At 35.8% G+C, this 24,864-nt stretch overlaps 2 pseudogenes; one reads left to right on the plus strand and one right to left on the minus strand.

Moving 5' to 3' along the window:
- The first annotated feature begins 1,748 nt into the window (after positions 1-1,748).
- Positions 1,749-21,918, plus strand: LOC111987030 (asparagine--tRNA ligase, cytoplasmic 2-like; annotated as a pseudogene).
- An 831-nt stretch (positions 21,919-22,749) lies between these two features.
- Positions 22,750-23,853, minus strand: LOC111987031 (cysteine-rich repeat secretory protein 55-like; annotated as a pseudogene).
- Between the last annotated feature and the right edge of the window lie 1,011 nt (positions 23,854-24,864).

Below are 24,864 nucleotides of genomic sequence, written 5' to 3' on the forward strand. Positions count from 1 at the left end.
TAGATTCAATGAAGAGATGCCGTGGAGTGATGAAGCGGATGAAAAGGTAGCATTAACCAGGGGTGTAGGTGTAGCTAAGAATTTTTACTTGGGGCTACATTATAGTATTAGTGACACTCTATGTGCAATAAATTACTAGAGTATATCTTATGTATAGATAGAGAGGGAGTGTTGTACAAGTAATCTACAACTATAGACCTAAACCTATTAGGTTTACATAGTATTCTAATAGCCCCCGAACTCATATTGGATGAAATGACAAATAAAGTGACAGCCAATTTTAATATGCTTGGTACGCTCATGAAAGACGTCATTGTGGGCAATCTGAATAGTATTCTAACAATATCAAACTAATATATGTATACACACATGCACCCGTATGAATGACCTAAAAATATTCCAAAGGTTGAGATTAAAAGTGTTTCTAATCTTAACCATTGAAAGTGGTATTACACGTGCATGATATTGCACCGAATCTCGATCCCTCTTGGCTCCCTTTCTCTTTCTCTACAAACTGACCATTGATCTATTATTGATGGATCATTTGATCAACCATTGTTTTTTTTTTTTTTTTTTCAAATAACCTATTTTGCTCAAACCAACCAATTTCCCAATTTTTCATATAAATTCCAAAATTTGTGGTGTGATTTCCCATTTAAGACTCCCAAATATCTAGAGTCTAATTTCATAAATAAAAGTGTTTATTCATATTTTTATTTGGGGTTACAAGAAATATTAATGATTTCTCATACAATCCAACACAATAGAAATGTTTTCTAACCACTACACACGCTTAGTGCGATGGTCACTCCACAAATTTAAGTGCGTGTGGGGTGTGGGGGGCAAGAGTCGAGGTTCAAATCTCCAGGAATGAGCTTTTACACACATATACACTTAGATTAGGTTAGAGTGAAATTTCTATCTTGTATATATATATATATATATATAAAAGTGTTTTCTAACTTGTTCTCCAGGTTGCAACCTAATACATGAAAACAAGTTCAAAAAATATTTTCAATAAAACACGTATTTTTTGTTTTTCAGAAAATGTTTTCTGTTAGAATTAACGAAACATTAATTTTGAAAAGTTAAGTACAGATTGATGAAGCACATAATCTATTTTGTGTTTGAATGAAGCTCATTGAATGTGTCAATGAGTAGTTTTTTTATTTTTATTTTTATTTTTATTTTATTTTCTTCTGAATAATCATTAAGTTTATTCCACAAAAGGAGAGGGGGATACATTACGGCATGGGCCTGAGCCCAGCTCTAGTTAGAGAAGAGGGCAAAGTTGAGATAGGGAGCGGCCCAAACCAATTACAATTCAAGCCCCATCTCACAGTGTACAATTCCCTATGGACAAAATAAATAAATAAATTTTGTCTAAGGCTAAATTGAATTGGAGGCTTCATACTGAAAAGGAAAGCCTTTGGGCTCGAGTGATTAAAGCAAAATACTGTTCTAACCGAAGAATTAACTCTAGGAACCCGAGCAGCCTCCCTTGCTCTCCAACCTGGAAAGGGATTAAAAAAGGCTCAGATCTTTTTCGGCAAGGATCTAGGTGGGTGATTGGAAGAGAAAGCAATTTGAGTTTTTGGTTTGATAATTGGACCCAAAAGGGTCCTTTAAGGCAGCTGATTCAAGGCCCTCTGCCTAGGGGGGTGGATGAGTGGAAAGTTAAGGACATTGCCTCCATGGAGGGATGGAGTTGGGACAGTGTTCCTTTTGTCATTCCCCAAGACTTAAAAATGGAAATTCAAGCCATTCCTTATGCTCTCGCTGCTGGAAGTAGGGATAGATTAATGTGGAAGAGCTCGCCGAGAGGTGATTTTAACATGAGAAGTGCTTATAACATGGCAGCGGGGGTGGATCAGTTACCGAAGTTTAATGGTGGTTGGATTTGGAAGCTTCATGTTCTTCCAAAGATTCAGTTTTTTTCTATGGAAATGTTCCCATAATAGTATTGGAGTTAATGAGTGTCTTGCTGCCAGAGGGATGAACACTAACCCGCTTTGTCCTCTCTGTCATAAAGAGCCTGAGTCTATTATTCATGCCTTGCGGAATTGCAAGAAGGTAAAGGTAGTCTGGAATGAGTTGGGAGTAGTGGGGTTTGACAGAGATTTCTTCTCCTCAAATGTTGAAGATTGGTTGGCGATTAATGGGAAAGCAGATACAACTCACCATCAAAACTTCCCTCCGTGAATATCACCTTCTCCTTTGCCGTGTGGATGATATGGAAAAACAGGAACCAACTTGTGTTTAAGGGGCGGCCACATAGTCCAAGATTAGCAAAGAGCATCAACAACCATGCGTTGGAATTCTTTTTTTGTGCTAGCCCAAACAACCTTCCTAGGACTCGGGTGACAAAATTAGTTAAATGGGCTAGACCGGAGATTGGGTGGATGAAATTAAATACTGATGGGTCGTCGTCGGGAAACCCAGGAAATGCAGGTGGAGGAGGTGTTCTTCGGGATTGGGCTGGAAAATGGGTTGCTGGTTTCTCTAGAAAGATTGGTGTAGCGACGAGTTTATTGGCAGAGCTTTGGGCTATTCGGGATGGTTTGATGCTTTGTGTTGATCGAAGCTTGACTATGGTGGAAGTGGAGCTAGACGCAAAGGCAGTAGTGGACATGCTTGGTGATTCCCATTATTCAAATAATGCTATTGCTCCTCTGTTAAAGGACTGCAAGTTTCTAGTTTCGCAGATTCCTCAAGTAAGGATTAAACACTGTTATCGTGAGGCAAATAGGTGTGCGGATAAGCTTGCCAGGAAAGGTGCCATCCAGTCTCTGAATCTCATTTTGTATGAAAATCCTCCTGTGGATTTATGTGAGCTTGTGGAGGCTGACCTCAGTGGGGTTAGTGTTGCCAGGTTGTGCCCTGGGTTTTTTGTAGCTTCTTAGTCTTCCTTTTATTGTATCCGTTTGACCAAAAAAAAAAAAAGTTATGACATATGGTTTCTCTTAGAAAAGCTCGTGCTTAGCTTCAAAGGAGGGGTCCGGAATCAAATTGATACACCCAAGCTTTTGCTATGAGTGAAAGGGAAAATTGCTCAACTTGAACGAATGATTCATGGACATAGAAATTGTAATGCCACAAATAGGAATCAAAAAATTCTATTTCCAAGCAAACCATAAAAGCATCAATCTTAACAAAACGTTTGAAATAAAGGAAGTGGGTATAAGACTATCCAAAATAACACATCAGAATATAGACCTAGATAAATTGGACCTGGATTCGATAACTGCTTGCTCACTCTCAAGTGCAAGAGATTGTAACAATATAATTCTTGGAGTACCAAGGTCAAACCACAAGCCCTTTCTGGGTTTTTCTTAGTATGTATCTATAATTTTTGAAGCCACAGTAGGTACTACCACGTGACTTCTAGAGGTAATCCAATTTTACTTCTTCTTTTTTCCCACCTAGTGCTGAGATACTTTTGTGTTATAATTGTTTTTGACTGGTATGGATCTGTGCAATCATAATACCTATACCTATATTCTAAATGCGGTATTTCAATTTCTTTTATTACTTTTGGAGTGCTACTTCTTGGAAATAGAATGTGTCAATGAGCTGATTATATCTTGTATCACACAAATTCTATAGTAATATAGCTTAGGCGAAAACCACATTTTCATCCCTACATTTTCAATCGATTTCCACTTTGGTCTCTAACTTTTTTTTTCCACCACTTTTAGTCTCTATCCTAGAAAACGCATCTCGTTTTTGTCCCTACCGTTACATCACAGAAGGAAAATGCACACATGGAAAACGGCAAAATTAAAAAATATTAAAAAAGGATTCCATTAATTTTAAAATAAAATAAAATTTTACTTATCATTTAATTAATTAAATAATAATTGTTCTTCATGCTCTTCCCCTAAAGAACATGGTTGCCCAGAAAATTAAACTATAGATCCACATAAGAACACATGCCCAGATTTTCTAGCATTTTCTTGCCCTTTCTTGTCAACCAATCACAAAAACACAAACACAAACTGATTTTCAGCAAGAACAAAAACACAAATACAAACCCAACAACAGATCTTCCTTGTCAACCAAACACAAAAGCAACAAACACAAATCCAGTTAGAAACAAACAATTAAAAACAGTTTCATCCAAGTGTTCTTCTTGCGCATTACCTCTCGTCCTTTTTTCCCATTTCAAATCGTTGACATAAATTATATTTTTATTTCATATACGAGTCTCTGACTCTCTCTCTCTCTCACTCACTGGCCACTGCTCTCCCTCTCTCACACTCTCTACTATCTCTCTCTCTTTCTCTCACGGCTTGAACCTCCATGGACAAACTCAAGCTGGCTACTCCTTCCTCAGACCACTGTTCATCATCTTTAGAGTTCACCGTTGTGCATCACTGGCTTTATCTCTCTTTCCTTCTTTTTTTTTTTTTAATTTTTTTTTAATTTTTTTTAATTTTTTTTAATTTTTTTTAATTTTTTTTATTTTTTTTTTTTCACTGTGAGGCATCCAAGGCCAAAACCACAATCTTAGTCCATCGCCGTTGACCACCACCACTAAGAACGGCGTCGAATCTTGGTTTCTCCACTATTGATTTTGAGTTTGAGAACAAAACTAAGGTTTGTTATGGGTTTGTTTTATGGTGCGTTTGCTGTGAAATTTCTTTGTATTTTTGGGTCTTGACTTTGTGGGTTTGGCTGGTGATTGGTGAGTTCGGTAGTGCAAGTGGGTTTGGCCGATGATTGGTTGGTTCGGTGGTGTGAGTGGGTTTTGCCGGTGGGGTTGGTGGTTGAAGGGTTAGGCTTTGGTGGTGCCAATAGGTTTCGCCTATGATTGGTGGTGATATTTGGTGGTGGCCAGTGGGGTTGGTTGTTTGCTTTTAACTGGGTTTGTGTTTGTTGCTTTTGTGTTTGGATGACAAGGAAGATATGTTGTTGGGTTTGTGTTTGTGTTTTAGTTCTTGCTAGAAATCAGTTTGTGTTTGTGGTTTTGTGTTTGGTTGACAAGAAAGGACAAGAAAATGCTAGAAAATATGGGTATGTGTTCTTATGTGGGTCTATAGTTTAATTTTCTGGGCAACCATGTTCTTTGGGGGAAGAACATGAAGAACAATTATTATTTAAATAATTAAATGATAAGTAAAATTTTATTTTATTTTAAAATTAAAGGAATCCTTTTTTTAATATTTTTTTTAATTCTGCCGTTTGCTACATGTGTATTTTCCATCTCTAATGTAATGGTAGGGACAAAAATGAGATGCGTTTTCTAGGACAGGGACTAAAAGCGGTGGAAAAAAAACAGTTAGAGACCAAAGTGGAATCGAGTGAAAATGTAGTTTTCACCAATAGCTTATTAATGTTGTCATCACATTTTTGCAGCCTTATTAAAAGCTCGTACTTACATTATAGTATAGCAATCATATTGAAACTTTATTACACTTATGAAACTATACCTAAGTTTTATTTATTTGACATGTTTTACATTATCTAGGTGGCATCTATTGTGATAATCAACAATGCCCTGACTTTTGCAACTCATATATTCTTCCAAAACCTTGGCTTCCTTTATGTGCAAGTACCCATTATCATGACCACAGACTTGTAGGGAATTCAACCTGAAATTCCCAACCTGTGAGAAACAAAAAATAGAGAAATCACACGTCAAAAGAAAACAATCACACACACAAGATAGTATTTACGTGGTTCGGCAATTTGCCTAAGTCCACGGAGCTACAGGGATTTCACTATTATCAAGAAAAAATACAAAGTGCGGCTACAGTTTTTCACTATCTCAAAAACAACAACAAGACGAAACCCTAATCACCAAAAATAGTTTCTATATCCTGCGTACAGGAATCACAATGGGCTACAAAACGAGCCAAAAATTGTCCATGAGCGCTCCGACTTAGGCCTATCGGCCTAAGCCTCCTCTCCATTGACTAAGCCTTAGAAAATCTCCTATTAAAAAACCACGCAACATTATTCGGGTCGAGTCAAGTCGTCAACCAGATCAAACATAACTAGGCTTCACAAAGCCCAACAAATCTCCCACTTGGAGACTAGTTCAATCACCAACATCAGCCACTATCTTCCAAAAACAATCCCTCATCCCTGCAACTCATCCTCCTGTCCTCAAGCTAGAAGACCAACTAAAGCTGCACACAGTTTCAGCTTCTCAATAGTGACACCCTTAGTCAACATGTCTACCGGGTTCTTAGATCTGCAGATCTTCTTAAGTATTACTAGCTTATTTTCAACAAAGTTTCAGATAAAGTGGTATTTTGTCTGTATATGTTTCGACTTTGAATGAAATGCTGAATTTTTAGCAAGCAAAATTGCACTTTGACTGTCACTGTGTAAAATGCCCATCTCCTGCTTCTTACTCAATTCATCTAAGAAACCATGTAGCCAAATCATCTCCTTTCCAGCTTTAGTTGCTGCAACATACTTAGCTTCTGTAGTAAACAAAATAACAATTTTTTGTAGATTTAAAGCCCAGGATATAGTTGTACCACCCAAAGTAAATACAAACCCAGTAGTACTCTTTCTACTATCAATATCACAAGCAAAATCAGCATCTACATAACCTTGCAGTTTCAAACTTGCAACTGTGAAGCAAAGACATGTATTGATGAACCCTTTAGATATCTCAGAATCCACTTAATTGCCTCTCAATGCTGCTTTCTAGGCCTACTCATAAATCTACTCACAACTCCAACTGCATGTGTAATGTCTGGCCTTGTACACACCATAGCATACATCAAGCTACCAATAGTTGAGGCACAGGGTACCTTGCTCATATGGTCCCTTTCATTTTCTGTCTTTGGTGACTGTTCTTTGCTTAGTTTGAAATGACAACCTAAGGGTGTGCTCACTAGTTTAGCTTCATTCATGTTGAACACTGAGAACTTTCTTCACATACTTTGACTATGAAAGCTTCAATGTACCATTAGCCTTGTCTCTAATGATTTTCATACCAAGAATTTGCTTTGCAACTCCCAAATCCTTCATTACAAACTGTTTTGACAATTGATTCTCATACCATTGTCTTGGAGCTTGTTTTAGGCCATACAAGCTCTTTCTCAGTTTGCAAACTAGATTCTCTTGTCCCTGAACAATGAACCTTTCTGGCTAAATCATGTAAATGTCTTTCTCCAAGTCACCATGAAGAAATGCCGTCTTTACATCTAACTACTCAAGATGTAATTTTTTCGCAGCCACCATTCTCAACACCAGTCTAATTGTTGACATCTTCACAACTAGAGAAAATATCTCTGTGTAGTCAATGCCCTCCTTCTGCTAGAACCCTTTAACAACTAATCTAGCCTTGTAACATTTGCTACTATCATGCTCTTTCTTTATTTTATATACCCACTTGTTGTGCAAAGTCTTCTTTCCTACTGGCAATTTAGTCAATTCCTATGTCTGATTCCCCAAAAAGAATTCATCTTATCCTTCATGACTAACTCCCACTTGCTTGAATTCTCATCTTGTAAGGCTTCATCATAACACATTGGCTCACCACCATCAGTCACTAGGAGATAATTTAGAGCGGGTGAATAACGTTGTGGAGGTCTAATGGTCTTGGAAGATCTGCAAACTTCAGCTACAAGTGTACTCTAATCTACCTATGAATTTACATTCTCCTTATCTTCTTCACCGATTTTTCGAACAATACTTTCAGTCAATTCATCTAAGTTGACAAACACAGATTTATTTTGATCTATCTCTGTAACATCTGTCACTACAGTTGACCTATCCTTATACACAACCTGTTCATTAAATATCACATTTCTACTTCTGATGATTTTACTGTTTTGTTCATCCCAAAACCTATAACCAAATTTCTCATCACCATAGCCAATGAAAAAACATATTTTAGACTTTGCATTAAGTTTACTACGAGCATCAGAATCAATATGAACATAAGAAACACAACCAAAACTTTTAAATGGGAAAACTTTACCTCTTTACCACTTTAAACCTCCTTAGAAGGTTTGAACTCCATGGGAACTAATGGTCCTCGGTTTATCAGGTAAGCTGCAGTGCTAACAGCATTAGCCCAGAAAGTTTTTGGTAGTCCAACATGCAACTTCATACTCCTAGCACGCTCATTGAGAATTCTGTTCATGTGCTCAGCCACACCATTCTGCTGTGGTGTCCTAGGAATGGTCTTTTCCATCCTAATTTCCTGTGCATCACAATACTCACTGAACCCTCCATCTATATACTCTCCTCCATTATTTAATCTCAAACATTTTAGTTTCAAATCTGTTTCTATCTCAACCATGGTCTTCCACTTCTTAAAAGTTTCAAATACATCAAATTTATGTTTCAGAAAATAATCCCATAGTTTTCTACTTGAGTTGTCAATGAAGGTGATGTAGTACCTTGAACCTCCAAGGGATGCAATTGGAGAAGGCCCCCACAAATCAGTGTGTACTAACTCCAATTTTTCAACCTTCGATGTTCTGCCAGTTTTCAAGATACTCACCTTTTTCTGCTTTCCTAAAATGCATCTTTAACACATGTCAAAATCAATGGACTTCAATTCTGGTAGATTTCCTTTTGACAACAGTATCTTCATCCATTTCTCACTCATGTGACCAAGCTTTCAGTGTCATAGGCTTGTATCAGTATTTGCTTCAGCAACTACAACTATATCTCTTAGACTTGAGGTCATATATAGAGTGCCAGTCTTTTTTCCATGAGCCAATACACTAGCTCCCATTTTAACCTTCTAAGTACCACCAACAAATAGTATTACATACCCTTCGTCATCAAGTTGTCCAACAGAAATCAGATTTCTCTTCAGGTCAGGAGTATGTCGAACCTTCTCTAGTAACCAAACAGACTCGTTAGGCAACAATATTTGTATTCTCCCATACCCACAACATCCAAGGTTGAACCATGAGCAAAACACATCTTACCAATATCACTTGTAATATAGTTCTGTATGATTTCTCGGTGTAGAGTGGTATGAAGCGAAGCTCCTAAGTTCAAAACTCAATCATCAAGTGGACTGTGTACTGCAAGAAGTAATGCATCTTGTAACTCGTCTGTTATAACATTAGCATAATCATTTTCATTCTTCTTCTTAGGACTTTTGCATTGCCTCCTAACATGACCTATTTTCCCATAGCTCTAGCATTGTACTTATTAGCCTAATCTAAATTTACTTCTATACCAATTAGAATTTTTGAATTTTAATCTGCCCCAATTTGAATTTCTGTCATTACCTCTGCCTCTTGTCTCAAGGTTTAGGGAAGAACCAGATACTAAAGTTTCGCCTGCATCTCTTCTACAAATCTCCTTAGTCAGAATTAAATCATGTATGTCATTGTACTTCAGCTTTTCTTTTCCTATAGAATTGCTCACTGCCATCCTCATTGCCTCCTAACTGTTTGGCAAAGAAGCCAAAATGATCAGTGCACGGATATCATCATCAAAATCAATTTTTACAGACGACAATTGATTTGTGATAGTGTTAAATTCATTCAGATATTGAGCTACTGATGCGTTCTCTTCCATCTTTAGATTGAACAGTTTCTTTATCAAATGCACCTTGCTGTTTATTGACGACTTTTCATACATACCAGACAAAGCCCTTATCAGATCTGCTGTGGTTTTCTCCATTACAACATTGTGTGCAACAAACCTAAACAGAGTTAACCTGATAACTCCCAGTACTTGTCTGTCAAGGAGAGCCCATTCTCCAGCATTTATAGTCTCAGGTTTTGTCCCCAAAAGAGGTAGATGCAATTTCCTCCCATAGAGATAATCTTCAATCTACATCCTCCAACAGGTGAAGTCTGTGCCATCGAACTTTTCTATTCCAGACGTTTTCCTGCTTCCTCTGCCATTGCTCCCACTAAAACCTAACCCTAGACTCTAATACCAGTTGCAGGGAATTCAATCCGAAATTCCCAACCTATGAGAAACAAAAAATAGAGAAAACACATGTCAACAGAAAACAATCACACGCACAAGACAGTATTTACGTGATTTGACAATTTGCCTACATCCATGGAGTTGCAGGGATTTCATTATTATCAAGAAAAAATACAAAGTGCGGCTACAGTTTTTCACTATCTCAAAAATAACAACAAGACGAAACCTTAATCACAAAAAATAGTTTCTATATCCAGCGCACAGGATTCACAATGAGCTACAAAACAAGCCAAAAATTGTCCATGAGCACTCCAGCTTGGGCCTGTCAACCCAAGCCTCCTCTCCATGGACTAAGTCTTAGAAAATCTCTTATTAAAAAACTGCGCAACATTATTCGGGTCTGGTCAAGTCGTCAACCAGATCAAACATAATTAGGCTTCACAAAGCCCAACGAATCTCCCACTTAGAGACTAGTTCAATCACCAACATCAGCCGCTATCTTCCAAAAATAATCCCTCATCCCTGCAACTCATCCTCCTATCCTTAAGCTAAAAGACCAACTAGAGCTGCACACAACTTCAGCTTCTCAATAGTGACACCCTTAGTCAACATGTCTACCGAGTTCTTAGATCCGTAGATCTTTTCAAGTATTACCAGCTTATCTTTAATAAGGTATCGGATAAAGTGATATTTTGTCTGTATATGTTTCGACTTTGAAAAAAAAAACTGAATTTTTAGCAAGAAAAACTGAATTTTTAGTAAGAAAAATTACACTCTAACTGTCACTATGTAGAATGCTCATTTCCTGCTTCTTACCCAATTCATCTAAGAAACCATGTAGGCAAATCATCTCCTTTCCAGTTTCAGTTACTGCAACATACTCAGCTTTTGTAGTAAATAAAGTAACAATCTTTTATAGATTTGAAGCCTAGGATATAGCTGTACCACCCAAAGTAAATACAAACTCAGTAGTACTCTTTCTACTATCAATATCACCAACAAAATCAGTATCTACATAACCTTGCAGTTTCAAACTTGCACCTGTAAAGCAAAGACATGCATCTGATGAACCCTTCAGATATCTCAGAATCCACTTAATTGCCTCTCAATGCTGTTTTCTAGGCCTACTCATAAATTTGCACACAACTCTCACTGCATGTGTAATGTCTGGCCTTGTACACACCATAGCATAAATTAAGCTACCAATAGCTGAGGCACAAGGCACCTTGCTCACATGGCCCCTTTCATCTTCTGTCTTCGGTTACTGTTCTTTGCTTAGTTTGAAATGACAACCTAAGGGTATGCTCACTAGTTTAGCTTCATTCATGTTGAATGCTGAGAACTTTCTTCACATACTTTGACTATGAAAGCTTCAATGTACCATTAGCCTTGTCTCTAATGATTCTCATACCAAGAATTTGCTTTACAGCTCCCAAATCCTTCATTGCAAACTATTTTGACAATTGATTCTCATACCATTGTCTTGGAGCTTGTTTTAGGCCATACAAGCTCTTTCTCAGTCTACAAACTAGATTCTCTTGTTCCTGAAGAATGAACCCTTCTGGCTGAATCATGTAAATGTCTTTCTCGAAGTCACCATGAAGGAATGCCGTCTTCACATCTAACTACTCAAGATGTAAGTTTTCTGCAGCCACCATTCCCAGCACCAGTCTAATTGTTGACATCTTCACAACTGGAGAAAATATCTTTGTGTAGTCAATGCCCTCCTTCTGCTAGAACCCTTTAACAACTAATCTAGCCTTATAACGTTTGCTACCATCATACTCATTCTTTATTCTGTATACCCACTTGTTGTGCAAAGCCTTTTTTCCTACTGGCAATTTAGTCAGTTCCCATGTCTGATTCCCCAACAAAGAATTCATCTCATCCTTCATGGCTAACTCCCACTTGCTTGAATTCTCATCTTGTAAGGCTTCATCATAACACATTGGCTCACCACCATCAGTCAACAGGAGATAATTTAGAGTGAGTGAATAACGTTGTGGAGGTCTAATGGTCTTGGAAGATCTGCGAACTTCAGCTACAAGTGTACTCTGATCTACTTATGAATCTACATTCTTCTTATTTTCTTCACCCATTTTTCGGACAATACTTTCAGTCAATTCATCTAAGTTGACAAACTCAGATTTATTTTGATCTTCTGGCACTATAGTTGACCTATCCTTATACACAACCTATTCATTAAATATCACATTTCTACTTCTAATAATTTTCCTGTTTTGTTCATCCCAAAACCTATAGCCAAAATTTTCATCACCATAGCCAATAAAAAAACATATTTTAGACTTTGCTTTAAGTTTACTACGAGCATCAGAATCAATATGAACATAAAAACACAACTAAAACTTTTAAATGAGAAAGCTTTACCTCTTTACCACTTTAAACCTCCTCACAAAGTCTGAACTTTGTGGGAACTAATGGCCTTCGGTTTATCAGGTTAGCTGCAGTGCTAACAGCATTAGCCTAGAAAGTTTTTGGTAGTCCAGCATGCAACTTCAAACTCCTAGCACGCTCATTGAGAGTTCTGTTCATGCACTCAGCCACACCATTCTGCTGTGGTGTCCCAAGAATCATCTTTTCCATCCTAATTCCCTGTGCAACACAATACTCACTGAACCCTCCATCTATGTATTCTCCTCCATTATCTAATCTCAAACATTTTATTTCAAACCTGTTTCTATCTCAACCATGGCCTTCGATTTCTTAAAAGTACCAAATACATCAGATTTATTTTTCAGAAAATAAACCCATACCTTTCTACTTGAGTTATCAATGAAGGTAATGTAGTACCTTGGACCTCCAAGGGATGCAATCGGAGAAGGCCCCTACAAATCAGTGTGCACTTACTCCAATTTTTCAACCTTCGATGTTCTACCAGTTTTCAAGAAACTCACATTTTTTGCTTTCCTAAAATTCATCTTTCACACATGTCAAAATCAATGGACTTCAATTCTGGTAGCTTTCCTCTTGACAGCAGCATCTTCATCCATTTCTCACTCATGTGACCAAGCCTATGGTGCCATAGGCTTGTATCAGTATTTGCTTTAGCAACTGCAACTATATCTTTTGGGCTTGAGGTCATATATAGAATGCCAGTCTTTTTTCCATGAGCCAATACTCTAGCTCCCTTTGTAACCTTCTGAGTACCACCAACAAATAGTATTGCATGCCCTTCATCATCAAGTTGTCCAACAAAAATCAGATTTCTCCTCAGGTCAAGAATATGTCGAACCTTCTCTAGTAACCAAACAAACCCATTGGGCAACAATATTTGTATTCTCCCATACCCACAACATCCAATGTTGAACCATCAGCAAAATACACCTTACCAAAATCACTTGCAACATAGTTCTGTATGATTTCTCAGTGTAAAGTGGTATGAAACGAAACTCTTGAGTCCAAAACCCAATCATCAAGTGAACTGTCTACTACGAGAAGTAGTGCATCTTGTACCTCTTCTGTTACAACATTAGCAAAATCGTCTTCATTCTTTTTCTTAGGACTTTTGCATTGCCTCCTAAAGTGACTTGTTTCCCACAGTTCCAGCATTGTACTTGTTGGCCTAATCTAAATTTACTTATGTACCGATTAGAATTTCTGAATTTTAATTTGCCTCGATTTGAATTTTTGTCATTATCTCTGCCTCTTGTCTCAAGGTTTAGGGAAGAACCAGATACTGAGGTTTCGTCTACATCTCTTCTACGAATCTCATTAGCCAGAATTAAATCACGTATGTCATTGTACTTCAACTTTTCTTTTCCTATGGAATTGCTCACTGCCATCCTCATTTCCTCCCAACTGTTTGGCAAAGAAGCCAAAACTATCAGTGCACGGATCTCATTATCAAAATCAATTTCTACAGACGACAATTGATTTGTGATAATGTTAAATTCATTCAAATATTGTACTACTGATGCATTCTCTACTATCTTTAGATTGAACAGTTTCTTCATCAAATGCACCTTATTGTTTGTTGACGGCTTTTCATACATACCAGACAAAGCCTTCATCAGATCTGCTGTGGTTTTCTCCTTTACAATATTGTGTGCAACAAACCTAGACAGTGTTAACTTGATAACTCCCAGTACTTGTCTGTCGAGAAGAGCCCATTCCTCAACATTTATAGTTTTAGGTTTTGTCCCCAAAAGAAACAGATGCAATTTCCTCCCATAAAGATAATCTTCAATCTGCATCCTCCAACATGTGAAGTCTATGCCATCGAACTTTTCTATTCTAGACTTCTTTCCTGCTTCCTCTGCCATTGCTTTCACTCAAACCTAACCCTAGACTCTGATTCCGGTTGCAGGGAATTCAACCCGAAATTCCCAACTTATGAGAAACAAAAAATAGAGAAAACACATGTCAAAAGAAAACAATCACACGCACAAGACAGTATTTACGTGGTTCGGCAATTTGCCTATGTCCACGAAATTGCAGGAATTTTACTATTATCAAGGAGAAATACAAAGTGCGGCTACAGTTTTTCACCTCTCAAAAACAACAATAAGATGAAACCCTAATCACCAAAAACAACTTCTATATCTTACACACAGAATTCACAATGGGCTACAAACAGGCCAAAAATTGTCCATGAGTGCTCCAGCCATAGGCCCAAGCCTCCACTCCATGGACTAAGTCTCAGAAAATCTTCTATTAAAAAACCACGCAACATTATTTGGGTCGGGTCAGGTCGTCAACCGGATCAAACATAACTAGACTCCACAAAGCCCAATAAGACTGTGAAGGATTTAGTGAAAAATTCCAGGTTACAACTCTTCTTGGAAAAGCGGATATAAAGGTGAAGCCAAACACCCGTAATGACACTGATGGTGTTAGCCCTGAAGTTATTAAGTCTGCTGTAAAGGAGAAAAGTAAGGTAATTGAAGAACTAAAGAGGGGTGAAAGCAATAAGGAAGCACTGACAGTTGCAGTTCAAGATTTTCATAAAACAAATGAACTAGAATCACAGTTAGAAGCAAAAGAAATATCAAAACCTGGAACTTCACTAAAGGCTGATATTAACTTTTCTGAAGATTTCTTTGCCCGCCAAACTTACCTAACCGTTTCTGATCGCCTACATCTGGAGAGCCATGCATGCGCCCTTGGAAATGTTTACTCAGTTGGACCCAGGTTTAGAGCAGATTCTACAAAACATGTGGTAGAGATGTCAATGATTGACATTGAAATGGCTTTTTGACGGTTAAGAGGTATAAGCTCATCTTACCCAGCATTTTAAGTATTTCTATTGGTCTTCATAATATATAGTTTGCACATCAAATGTAGTCCATAGGTTGATAATTTATTCAGCACATCCTTCTCACGACCTCCCTATTGTGATAATGTCATTTGTTTAATTTGGACTTGAACAAGTTTCAAACTTGCAATGTATTATTACTAGATCTCCACAGTAGAAATTGTCTACACTTTTATATTCTTTTTTCATATAATTATAAATGATTGTGAAATTTTCAGGATGCCATGAGCTGTGCGGATGACTTTTTCAAGTTCCTTTGCAAATGGATTTTGGACAACTGTTCTGAAGATTTGAAATTTGTTTCAAAACGGATTGACAAAACCTGCATTGCTCACCTTCAATCAATGATATCAACTACAATTGAAAAGATTTCCTACGCTGATGCAGTAGATTCTTTTAAACAGGTAATACATTCACACTATTAGTTCCTTGGGCATGTTATCCTGAAAATCATTTTCACCCAAAGCAACTTTTAACTTATGCTCATATTGAAATTTGCCTCCCAGGTTGCAGATAATAAATTTGAAAAGAAACTTGAGTGGGGTGATGCTCTTACAGCAGGTCATCTAAGGTACACCTATTTTTTTCATTATTGGATTTGCCAACGTTTGAAATGTAGGAAGTGAGGCCTCTACTTGTTGCAAGTACTCACCTTCTTTTTATGTAATAACAGTTACTTGGCTGAGGAGATCTACAAGAAGCTTGTAATAATATACAACTATCCAAAAGAAGTTAAGCCCTTTTATGCTGGCTTGAATGATGACAGAAAAACAGTTGCAGCATTTGATATGGTTGTACCAAAGGTAAGCCCAGAATGAGTTTTTTTGTGCGTCTATGAGATCGTGAATGACCTTTAACTGAGGTTTCCTCATCTACATCTATATCTATATATTACTAAAAGCTAAAATGTAGCATTTAATGTTACTACGCTCCCATTGAGTCACATCAACAGCCATGTCATTACTCTACTTTTTTTCCAAATTTTTTTTCCATAATTTTAAAATACTTTTTCTAAATTTTTCCCATAATTTTAGAATACTATAAAAAAAAAAAAAAAAAAAAAATTGATTCCAACCCTATCTATACCATAAAGCCCAATCTTACGTTAATGTTGTTAATGTTGTCCATCATAAAGCCCAAACCCAAGCCAAATAGTCTTTAATGCTAACCCTTCTGTGTCTCCCCGGTCCTTCTCCTTTTGCTCTTCTTGTCTTTCACGCTTTCAATACTTCAGAATTTCACCTTTCTAACGCCAAACTCTCTCTCTTCCCTCGGTCTCTTCTCTCCTCATTTAACTGAATCACTTCTTCGTTCTTCGTACCTATTCAATTGCCACTATTAAAAAAATTAGAATCCTTAATAGGCACGCAATATCTCTTCCTTTTGTAATTAACATTTGCTATTCTTTCAATTAATTGAGCATTAATTCAGCCCTTCTTCAAATCTGTGTCTCTTGATTAGTGGTGATTCTTCCTATTCGATCAAGAGATTTATCATAACGTTCAATTGTTGCCCATTGGAAAACACCCACTGCTTTATTTTTTTCTATATATATATATATGTAATTTCTCTTCCTCCATAGATAAAGAGCCTATCAACATAACCTATGCCAATGCATAATCCAATCCTTCCCACCAAAAAGCCCGCACAAATTTTCAGATTTGAAGCCATGGATATTTGTCACGGGGTTCTTAGCAAACAAACCGACCAAAACAAAAAAAAAAAAAAAAAAAAAAAAAAAAAAAAAAAGGAAAAAAAAAAAAGCTTTTAGAATCAAAGACCTTCAACCTCCAAACCAAATCAAAAACTTCCTAGGTTTGAAAACTGTGGACGGTTCTCACAAGTTCATATTAGAGATTTTTGGGTTTTTTGGGTACTTATAGCCATCATTGAAGCTTCAACCACCATGACCATGAGATTGCATTGCTATTTCTTCTTATTCTTCATCTCCGTCTCTCTCTCTTGCTCTCGCTGCGTTTTCGCCAATTTTGCAGGTCTTCTTTGCTTGACTGTCACAGTGAAGGTTTGGCTGTTGCAGACGGACTACCCACTAAAAGCTTAGGCAAGCTTAGCTATAAACCACTCTATAGTGTACCAAATGTTTGCAAGGCATCAACCACTTATTATTTTTTTCTTAAATTGCCTTGGCTTGTGTTTGTACTTAATCAATTTTTTAATAGGCGGACAAACCAATGTCTGCTCTCTACCAGTTTTTGTAATTTTTTTTTTTAATTACATAAATGATAAATGGGGTTGGGCATAATAATAAAAAATTGGGTAATCAAATGGCTAGACATGATTTAAGATAATTTAGATAAAGACTTGAATACAAATAGCTGAATATTAAACCCAACAAAAAGTTTAAGTATATTAATTTCATATATATATATATATATATATTCATTGTTTGAAATATAGACATTCATATTTATTTGAATTATTTTAGTCAATTTTTATATTTTTACTAATTTAATATATTTATTTATTTATAGAATAAATATTAAATTAATTACGACATTATCACTATTCGACTTCAGTTCAACCTCAGTTCACTCTTAAAAACATTGAACATCTCCCTTTTATAGTTCTTTGAACAATCCGGGTTTCAAACCACCATTGGTATAACAAATTGGAGAGCAATTATGGACAGAGATCACAACTTTTCTTTTCTTTGTTTCTCATGAAAAATGTATATGGGAAAATGGTTTTTTTTTTTCCCCCAAATTTGGTAGGTTGTGGTTGGTCACGACTATTGAGAGTTGGAGTTGTTTGGTTGTTGACGATAAACGGGTCATGAATGTTTTTAGGATTGAGAAGTTAGTTGTCAGTTGGAGCTTATGTGTGTGTTTTTTTAATTATTTCACTCTTTGCCATTGGAACAGTTGTTATATTATAGGTATTGCATATATTCACCAATTGTAGGAGATAAGGTCCCAAATTTTGCAGATTTAATTTTTAACTTGCCCCAACAAAATTTATTTATTTATTTTAATAATTAAAGTACTATACAAAGAAAAACAATGGTTTATGATATTGTATGTATTTAAATTATAGGTGGGCAATTTTCCAACAAAAACACGTCTCATTTATAGAGGGGTGCACAAAAGTGTAATGCATTAAAAAAGTGTAGCAAATATGCTCTTGCAATCCTGTTTTTTTTTTAGTAGCTGTTTGTTTTTTTATTTTATTTTAGTCATACGAGAGGAGTGCACATTGCATTGAAGTGTGCATTGCCATTTGTTGTTTGACTAATACATTTTCATATAAGGTTTTGTAATTCTATTTTAAAGATCAATGAGCACTAGCCTTTTTAGACATTGAATATAGACTTCCAAAGATATTCTTGCTATTTTTCTACTTGAAATTTCCAATGTTGTTGAAATTGGTACTTCTCTTTAAGGAGGTGAATGAACAGCTAGCCAAGGAAAGACAAAACGTGGCCTTGAGTAGAGAAGATTGTTGAACCATTCAAATGAATTAATAAGAATAAATATTTAATACTCACAATAAGGATAAATACAATACTAATAAATGCATTTATTTTCATTCCATTATGAGCTCCTTAACATTTGGCATATTGTATTGTTAGCACAAAAAACTTAAAGGCTAATAGCGTTTATTTTAAAAAGATTAATTTAAAATTTAAGATTTAATATTATAGGTATTACATTTATATTCGTAAAGAAAACAAAATCTATTACAATTCTAAAATTATCTATAAATACTATATAACAAAGTCGTGGACTTTATGTTGACTTCATGAGAGCTTTCCATATCAGTTTTGCAAGCCTCCAAATTTATACTCTCATTATTTATTTATTTGTTATTTTTAACATTTATTTTCAGCTCCGTTGCCCCAATTTGCTTTTCAATTCTCTCTCTATTTCCGACCTACGAAGTCGATCATTTCTCCTCCTTCAACTAAGCCAAAACCACACTGGATTCATCATCAAGCCCCACCAAAAGATGTAGAGAGAGATATGGAAAAATCCAATATGGTTCAACTCCTTTTTCGAAAACACTCTATACTTCCTTTTTTGCTCATTCTAAATCTCATACTCTTCTTCTTCTTCTTCAAAAACTAAGTTATGATTTTTTTTAAGGCTGAGATCAATCAGTTGTTGAGTCTGATCATCTTCTTTGTGAGCTTATCAGCAATGCCTCTAATATTGATCATTAATATAGATCTGCTAGATCTACTATGTTGCTCAAACCTTGATTTAGTTTTATGCCTAAAACTATTTGGAAATTAAAATAAGAAATTTTGTTTTGTTTTTTGTTTTTTGCTCTTTATAATGTTTTATATGTTAGTAATTGTGGCATTCTGGCTATTTTGGTGAATTTTGGCTGAAGTTAAATGAAGCCATCTTTTTAGAAAGAAAAAGAGTAGAAGAAATTTGAAGCTATGACTATGGTTGACGAAGCTCCAATAAATTTTGCAAACTTTTCACAAGATTATATATGAACCACAGAAAGTTAAATTAGTTGACCATTCAAAAATCTAGGATGAATAAGAATTTAAAAAAAAAAAAGGGGGGGGGATAAATACAAAGTTATTTGAACAACATCTAAAAATACTTATAGTTTTCCTCTCCTCATTTAAAAATTTAAAAAAAAAAAAAAAAAAAAAAAAAAAAAAAAAATCTTATGTTAGTGCTGGAGTTGCCTTGGAAGGAGACTCTTTTTTTACTCTCTCTCTCTCTCCTCTCTCTCTTCTCTCTCTCTTCTCTTCTCTCTCTCTTCATTTGTTAATATTCGCATCTAGACTCCCTATTTAGTTTGGTCTCCTTTTCCTTCTTTTTTCCTCTTCTTCTTTACATCTTTGTCTCCTTCATTTCTGATTCTCTAAGTTTCAAGATAATGATTTCTTTACAGGTTATAGTTTATTGGGTTGCTTCAAGTCTTGTACTACTGCATGTATTATTCACAATTCAAGTGTCCAAAAGTGAAAACAAAGTTAATTCGCTATGACTTTTCTTCTTCTCTTTGCATATTACATATATTTTTTTTAAGATTTGTTCAAATATTGGCTTCATTTTTTTCCGTTGGTTTAATAGCCATCACTCACTGCTTAAAAAAAAAAAAAAAAATACGTTGGTCATGTCACTACTAGGCTACTCCTTCCCACAAATAATAACCCACTAAACACATTACTCTTTTATATTTTCATTTTAGTGTTTCATTAGTTTTGGTGGTCAAGGCATTTTACTTCAGATTTGTATGCTAACAAACACACCTTTTTATTTCAGAAGTGTTATGTCCATAATATTTTTGCAACACTTTCTCAACAAATCACATGTGGTAAGTTTGTTATTGTTCTAATTTGAATCTATAACTTAATTACATTTTAGCACTCGTAAAACTTACCACCTAAAATTTGTTGTAAAAGAATTGTGAAAATATTGTGGGCATATCATCTCTCTCTCTCTCTCTCTCTCTCTCTCTCTCTCTCTCTCTCTCTCTCTCTGTGTGTGTGTGTGTGTGTGTGTGTGTGTGTGTGTGTGTGTGTCTGTGTAACAACTTATTCTTACCCTACTTATTACCAAAATAACTTTAACTATTTACCAGCCTAAAATATCTTTAAACTTTATTGTGCTAAAAAACATAAGCTTAAATATTAGGTGAGTCCAACAACTATAGCTCATGTTTCTCCTCATCTCAAAATTGGACATGGCACTAGCCTTTTTTCAAAGCCACCAATTATGTAGGTTTGGACATTATTTTTATCGATAGTCATGGTTCTCCTATTATAGTCCATACTAAATTAATTCCTTGCCAAGGAAACCCACTATGAATGGCTGCCATGCTCTATTGAGTGTTACACTCTTGTCACGAACTGTAGATCAAGGATTTCATTGCGGAGTTTGCCAACTCATAATTGCTAGCATCAATTGGGTTGCAGGAACCATTCTTGAAGGAGACTTCCGATGTGTTAGAACAAATTCATTCTTTTTGTGAAATAGGTAGGACATATATCCTATGGACAGTGTAATAATTAAGCGTAAGCTTTGGAGTTCTATCACTTTTGAACTTTATTATTTAAAAAAAAAAAAAAACTATTTAGGATGTTTCATAAATATTTTATTTTTGGAATTTTTCCGTGCATCGCACAAGTTAGCAACTAGTTTGAATAAAATTCAAGTTTTTATTTAGGCTGGTTGTCAAAATTTTCTCGCAGGCTGGAACTTTAATTTCAGGTAGCCAAAATGAGGAGCGTTATGATATGTTAAGTTCAAGGTAATGACATTCTAGTATACCCTTATCTAGCCATTTTTAAGGGCATTACGTCTGGTAAATTCATTGAAGCAGATGTTGTAGAAGTTCACAACTGCATCTATAAATCACATGATGACAAGAAGAATTCGTAGTCACACTTATAGTGCATAATTATGTGCATAATTATGTATTTATGTTTACGGTCTGCTCAATCAATTTGTGGCTAATATTGATGGTTAAATAGTGTAATGGCTTCAAACTTGTTCCTGTTTTCTCATAAAACTGCAAATATTAACATCATATATTTTTTTGTTGACAGAATAAAGGAATTGGGTTTGCCAAGAGAGCAGTATGAGTGGCACTTAGATCTTCGCAGGCATGGAACAGTCAAGCACTCTGGATTCAGTCTTGGGTTCGATCATATGGTTCTCTTTGCCACTGGGCTGACTGATATTAGAGATGTTATCCCTTTTCCTAGAAGCTGTGGCAAAGCCAACAACTAATCAGGTTTCAGGCAAAGGAGACACTTCCTAAATGAAGATCTTCTACATTAAATTATTTATTTTTTATGGAATGAAGAAGTCTAATAATATCTTGTGTACATATATGAAAAGTGTATCCTATATTCAGAGTTTATCCTTGTGCAGTTTGTACGTTTTTAGACCCTTAAATACAAACAAATTATCCTAGTTATTTAGCCAAGAGATTAACTTAGATAAATTATTCATATATAGATTAACACAAGTAAATCATATCATTGAAACAGTGCAGAAAATAAATAACATAACGATATGATAACCTAGGAAAACCAAACTGGTAAAAAACCTGAGGAGGATTTAAACTAGCTATCCTCAAGGTAAAACAGATCCACTATGAAAGAATTATAGTTTTACAATAGCGACTTAGACCACTAACATCCTATTGCTACCTCGAGTAGAAAACTTACTACCACGACCACGTGACAACCCCGAGTCCACAGACTACTTCTTTCTTAGATTCACAGCAACCACAAGTACTTCCACTTGTATTTTTCTTTAAGTTCTTTATGCAACAACTGAAGCGATCACTAAACTCTTGACATCAATCTTGATCTTAATAACCCTAAGTATGTATAAAGGCAAACACCTCTAGATCTCACAAGAGATTCATCTTTTATCCAAGAAAAAAGGGTATTTATAGTTTTTACTTATGTACAAAGTAACAACCAACCATACAGTATAAACTACAACAATAAAACGTGGTTAGGGTTTTTCCTTTTATACTTAAGGCAAAACATAAAATTTTACACGTCATATGGGCTTGGGCTGAGTTGGAAATTCTACAGAAAAACAATCTACACGAGCTTCAATCGATCGAGTCTAATTTTCGATCAATCGAGCCTTGCAGATTTACACAATAAATCCTGCAATACACTCAATTCCAACTTTACACATAAATACACTTTAAGCAGCCTAATTCTAGACTCTAAGTTTTGATCATGGTTTGCTAACATTACACATTAAAATTCTAATACATTTAGATCCTAAATCCTTAGAACTTTACACAATTGAATGCTTGGTTGTTACCAAATATCAAGTTAAAAAGGGGAATACTCCCTAAGTTTGCACACATTTATTTATTTTTTTCTTTTTTAAAAAAGGATTTAGCATTGCTGTAGTGTATGTAAGTTGTGTCAACAGCCACATGACAATTCCAAGTACTTGTGGAAAATAAATAAATTCTCCCTTTGGTCTCAAATCTCTATTTGAGGGCTCACACACTTTTTACATAACAGATTGGGAACAAAGAAAGGCATGCATGCAAGTCCATTTTAGCAAAGCTGTAAACACAAATACTTGGAATTAGGAACATAAAAATATTTAACAAAAGGCCTTGGCCCATTGGAAACACAAGGAAGTGCCACTCGACTAAAGGTCATTGGCTGCACATGCATATATAATATATATACATGACTATATTATTTGTGTGAAGCCTCTTACCTTTCCCAAGCCCTTCATTCTTAGTCTCAACAGCTTGTGCTCTAATCTGACCAATCAGAGTTCCTAGTTCTTTGTTAAAAGTATCAGGGTCAGTTACATTTTCCACATTCCCATATAACATACCATAAGATGTATCAATTTCTCCAATGAAGCTTTTACTGTTGTAACGTAAAAAGCAAAAGTCATACCAAATTCTTGCATTGGCTTGGTTGGGACAACGTTGGCGGATTTGATTTGCTGCATCTTGGATGCAACTTGGGCAGTCTGTTCTTCTCACATCCCCTCTACATTGAGCCAGGCCAAAACTCGATATTGGCTTTTACCATATGAAGTAGCAATAAAACCATTGGAGGGGGTTTTCGAAACCATTTCAGGTAATAAGCGATCAATATTAGCTAATATTTGGCTACCAATATTAGTGTATGTATTGCAAAACTGCCCCAAGGGATCTGCAAATTCAGCATTACAATTGCATAGAGCTAGTAAGAGAAGAATTTTGTAATTCAAGTTCATACTTTCCTTTGTAGCAAGCTCACGTAAAGTTTGGTCCACCATTTCTCAATTGACAATCAAACTCTATCATTAATGGATTTCAGGAACGCACACATGCGAAACTTCTAATATGCATAAAATTGCTGTCAAAGTATGGCAGGATAGTCAAAGATTGCCTTTATCCATGACAAACTGGGTTTAAGGATCACACAAAGGAAATAAATCCTAACAATTGAACCTAAGCTCTAATACTAATTGAAAAATGTGTTTAGACCCCTAAGTACGGCTTGCTACAAACTTTATTAATTTTGCAATTAATAGTCGAATTAATCAATTAACCAATTACAACTATGTTAGGACATATGTGATTCATTTGTTAGGAACATATGTCACTATTTTATGTAGTTGGCTAATCCTTTAACAAAACGCACTTTACTTGTATTTGGGTAAATATAAGATGTGTTAAATACTTCAAGAAACCTTGTTTTAAGTTCAAGTGTTAAAGCCATGCAAGTCTGTCCAAGAATCAAGTGAGAAAGTGCTGAATTTCAAAGCTTGATAACTGCTCGACACCTCTCGACAGCTAGGCTATCTATCGAGTTTTTCAACTTCTTCTTATCACAATCTTGATAGCTTCTCGACAGCTAGTCGATCGATTGAGCAATTTTCTGTCCCCTCGATAGCTCGCAACAAATAGGCTTGACACCTCCTCAATTGATCAAGAATTACTGAGCTCTACGAAATTCAGATTTCCAAATCTGATTTTTGGCCCATGCTAACATGTATGTGTAGGGTTTCTTTTCTCACAACCCTAGACCTATATAAGTCTTATTTTAGAAACCGTTACATAAGAGAATACAAGGAGAACATATGCAAAAGGTGACCGATGCCTTATTCTCTCTAAAAGAAGCTACAGCATCTTTACGCCTTAGGGTTTTGTAACCAAGTGCTTCTTGATCTTCATTGTTGATGAAGTGAAGAACTTTGCAGCCAACAATCTTCTTCAAGTTGATGTGTTAGTCACGTATTAGG

The sequence above is a fragment of the Quercus suber genome, unplaced genomic scaffold (genome assembly GCF_002906115.3).
Source record: "Quercus suber isolate HL8 unplaced genomic scaffold, Cork oak 2.0 scaffold_23, whole genome shotgun sequence".
Lineage (NCBI taxonomy): Eukaryota > Viridiplantae > Streptophyta > Magnoliopsida > Fagales > Fagaceae > Quercus > Quercus suber.